Raw genomic sequence first — 6,000 nt, forward strand, 5'->3', positions numbered from 1 at the left:
GCAACCACAACTTACAACCAACACTTACAACCACGACATACATCCATCACTTACAACCACGACATACATCCATCACTTACAACCAACACTTACAACCACGACATACATCCATCACTTACAACCAACACTTACAACCACGATAAACAACCACCGCTTACAACCACGACATACAGCCACCACATACGACCACCACTGACAATCACAAACCACGACACAACCACCACTTACAATCACGACATACAACCACCAATTACAGCCACATGCAACCACGACATACCACCTACAACATACAACCACAACATACCACCTACAACATACAACCACAACTTACCAACACTTACAACCACGACATAACATACAACCACAACCACCACTTACCACGACATACAACCACCACTTACCACGACATACAACCACCACTTACCACGACATACAACCACCACTTACCACGACATACAACCACCACTTACCACGACATACAACCACCACTTACCACGACATACAACCACCACTTACCACGACATACAACCACCACTTACCACGACATACAACCACCACTTACCACGACATACAACCACCACTTACCACGACATACAACCACCACTTACCACGACATACAACCACCACTTACCACGACATACAACCACCACTTACCACGACATACAACCACCACTTACCACGACATACAACCACCACTTACCACGACATACAACCACCACTTACCACGACATACAACCACCACTTACCACGACATACAACCACCACTTACCACGACATACAACCACCACTTACCACGACATACAACCACCACTTACCACGACATACAACCACTGACAACCACGACATACAACCACCACTGACAACCACGACATACAACCACCACTGACAACCACGACATACAACCACCACTTACAATGAACATACAACCACCACTTACAATTACGACATACAACCACCACTAAAAACCACGACATACAACCACCACTGACAACCACGACATACAACCACCACTTACAATTACGACATACAACCACCACTTACAATTACGACATACAACCACCACTTACAATTACGACATACAACCACCACTTACAATTACGACATACAACCACCGCTTACTACCACGATATACAACCACCACTTACCACCACGATATACAACCACCACTTACCACGACACATCCACTTACAACTACGACACATCCACCACTTACAACTACGACAAACAACCATCATTTACAATCACGACATGCAACCACCACTTACAACCAACACTTACAATAATGACTTACAACCACTTAACACCACGACATACAACCACCACTTACAGCCACGACATACAACCACCATTTACAACCATCACTTACAATCACGGCATACAACCCTCACATACAAACTTACAACCAGAGCATACAACCACCACTAAAAACCACGACATACAACCACTTACCACGAAATACAACCACAACTTACAACCACGACATACAACCACCACTTACAACCACGACATACAACCACCACTTACTATCACGAAATACAACCACCTCTTACAATCACATACAACCACCACCTACAAGCACGACTTACAAACACCACTTACAATCACGACATACAACCATCAGTTACAACCACCGCTTACAACCACGACATACAACCACCAATTACAGCCACGACATACAACCACCAATTACAGCCACGACATACAACCACCAATTACAGCCACGACATACAACCACCAATTACAGCCACGACATACAACCACCAATTACAGCCACGACATACAACCACCAATTACAGCCACGACATACAACCACCAATTACAGCCACGACATACAACCACCAATTACAGCCACGACATACAACCACCAATTACAGCCACGACATACAACCACCAAAAACAACCACCAATTACAGCCACGACATACAACCAATTACAGCCACGACATACAACCACCAATTACAGCCACGACATACAACCACCAATTACAGCCACGACATACAACCAATTACAGCCACGACATACAACCACCACATGCAACCACGACATACAACCACCACATGCAACCACGACAACTAACATACAACCACCACATACATCCATCACTTACAACCACGACATACATACATCACTTACAACCCCGACATACAACCACGATATACAACCTCGACATACAACAACCACTTACAACCACGACATACAACCACAACTTACAACCACGACATACAACCACAACTTACAACCACGACATACAACCACCACTTACAACCACGACACATCCACCACTTACAACCACGACACATCCACCACTTACAACCACGACATACAACCACAACTTACAACCACAACATACAACCACCACTTACAACCACGACATACAACCACGACATCCACCACTTACAACCACGACACATCCACCAGTTACAACCACGACACATCCACCACTTACAACCACGACACATCCACCACTTACAACCACGACACATCCACCACTTACAACCACGACACATCCACCACTTACAACCACGACACATCCACCACTTACAACAACGACACATCCACCACTTACAACCACGACACATCCACCACTTACAACGACGTACAACCACCACTTACAACCGCAACATACAACCATCACTTACAATCACGACATACAACCACGATATAAAACCACGACATACAACCCTCACAAACAACTTACAACCACATACAACCAGAGCTTACAGCCACGAAAACAACCACATACAACCACCGCTTACAACCACCACATACAACCACCACTTACAACCACGACATACAACCACCACTTACAACCACGACTTACAACCACCACTTACAACCACCACTTACAACCACCACTTACAACCACGACATACAACCACCACTTACAACCACGACATACAACCACCACTTACAACCACGACATACAACCACCACTTACAACCACCACTTACAACCACGACATACAACCACCACTTACAACCACGACATACAACCACCACTTACAACCACGACATACAACCACCACTTACAACCACGACATACAACCACCACTTACAACCACGACATACAACCACCACTTACTATCACGAAATACAACCACCTCTTACAATCACATACAACCACCACCTACAAGCACGACTTACAAACACCACTTACAATCACGACATACAACCATCAGTTACAACCACGACATACAACCACCAATTACAGCCACGACATACAACCACCAATTACAGCCACGACATACAACCACCAATTACAGCCACGACATACAACCACCAATTACAGCCACGACATACAACCACCAATTACAGCCACGACATACAACCACCAATTACAGCCACGACATACAACCACCAATTACAGCCACCAATTACAGCCACGACATACAACCACCAATTACAGCCACGACATACAACCACCAATTACAGCCACGACATACAACCACCAATTACAGCCACGACATACAACCAATTACAGCCACGACATACAACCACCAATTACAGCCACGACATACCAATTACAGCCACGACATACAACCACCACATGCAACCACGACATACAACCACCACATGCAACCACGACATACAACCACCACATGCAACCACGAGCACTAACATACATCCATCACTTACAACCACGACATACATCCATCACTTACAACCCCGACATACAACCACAACATACAACAACCACGATATACAACCTCGACATACAACAACCACTTACAACCACAACTTACAACCACAACTTACAACCACGACATACAACCACGACACATCCACCACTTACAACCACGACATACAACCACCACTTACAACCACGACACATCCACCACTTACAACCACGACACATCCACCACTTACAACCACGACATACAACCACCACTTACAACCACGACACATCCACCACTTACAACCACGACATACAACCACCACTTACAACCACGACACATCCACCACTTACAACCACGACACATCCACCACTTACAACCACGACACATCCACCACTTACAACCACGACACATCCACCACTTACAACCACGACACATCCACCACTTACAACAACGACACATCCACCACTTACAACCACGACACATCCACCACTTACAACCACGACACATCCACCACTTACAACGACGTACAACCACCACTTACAACCGCAACATACAACCATCACTTACAATCACGACATACAACCACGATATAAAACCACGACATACAACCCTCACAAACAACTTACAACCACATACAACCAGAGCTTACAGCCACGAAAACAACCACATACAACCACGACATACAACCACCGCTTACAACCACCACATACAACCACCACTTACAACCACGACATACAACCACCACTTACAACCACGACATACAACCACGACATACAACCACCACATACAACCACCACTTACAACCACGACATACAACCACCACTTACAACCACGACATACAACCACCACTTACAACCACGACATACAACCACCACTTACAACCACGACATACAACCACCACTTACAACCACGACATACAACCACCACTTACAACCACGACATACAACCACCACTTACAACCACGACATACAACCACCACTTACAACCACCACTTACAACCACGACATACAATCACCACTTACAATCACGACATACAATCACGACATACAATCACCACTTACAATCACGACATACAATCACCACTTACAATCACGACATACAATCACCACTTACAATCACGACATACAATCACCACTTACAATCACGACATACAATCACTACTTACAACCACGACATACAAACACCACTGTTCTGTGGTGGGACCTATCTGAATTGATGCCATATAAAATTCTCTGTGAGGTTTATCAGAAGAGTGTTTGTGGAGTGTAGTGGTCTAAAACCGTGTGAGTCAGCAAGGGGAATTGGTGTGACAAATTGAAGTATTAGGCGTTCAATGACTTTAGAGGGGGTGCAGAGAAGTGTGATTGGGCGGTGCGATGTTGGGATTGTTGGGTCTTTGTTCGATTTTGGAATGGTGATTATTTTACCATGCTTCCATGTGTCGGGTATAGTGTGTGAATAGCTGTAGTTTGCAATGTTTGTGAGTGTGTGTATACCTTGTGGTCCAATGTGTTTTAGGTGGATGTTACTTATGTTATCAGGGCCACAGGCACATGAGTGCTTGAGATTATGTATTATGTGTTTTGTCTGACTGTCTATGAAGGGTGTAGTCTGAGTCTGTGGGAAAGTCTTACGTCGAACGTCGGTCGTCAGGGTGAGAAGTGAGATGGCTTGTCTGTGCAAAATGATTTATGAGTGTGCTTGTCTGTTTGAGGGTAGATTGTCTGTTGTGATTATTGGTGCGTGAGAGCGTGTTGTGTTACTGTTGGATAGTGTAATGCTGTTGAGTGTTTTGAACAATTTGCTGGCGTTTGTTTTGTGATCAGGTGTATTGATAAAGTTTTGCCAATTTTGTGTTTTTCGTTTGTGTATTTTATTGGCAATGACAGTGTTTAGTGTTTGTATTTGGTCTGCTATGTTTTGAGGGATAGGTGTGGGGGTATTGTGTTTAAGTATGTCTCGTTGTCTGATGAGGCCTTGGATTTCTGGTGTGAAGTTGGGGTGTGATTTTCTGTTGCCTCTAGGGATGTATCTCTTGTCTGCGTGTGGTTGTAAGACGTGGTTGTAATTAGTGGTGAGTGGTGGTTAGAAATCGTCGTTTTTAGTTGTAATTTGTGTTTTTAAGTCGTGGTTGTAAGTCATTGTGATAAGCCGTGGTTGTAAGTTGTGGTCGTAAATGGTACTTGTATGTCGGTGTTTTAGGTGGTAGTTGTAAGTCGTGGTTGTAGGTGCTGGCTGTATATGGTGGTTGTAAGTGGTGGTTGGAAGTTATAGTTGTATGTGTTGCTTGTAAGTTGTGCTTGTAAGACGTGGTTGTAAAAAGTAGTAAGTCGTGTTTGTATAGAAGTTGTAGTTTTATCGTGGTGATAAGTGGTTGTTATAGG

This window comes from Oratosquilla oratoria, chromosome 29 (assembly GCF_046742065.1).
Source record: "Oratosquilla oratoria isolate Oo_2021 chromosome 29, ASM4674206v1, whole genome shotgun sequence".
Taxonomy (NCBI): domain Eukaryota; kingdom Metazoa; phylum Arthropoda; class Malacostraca; order Stomatopoda; family Squillidae; genus Oratosquilla; species Oratosquilla oratoria.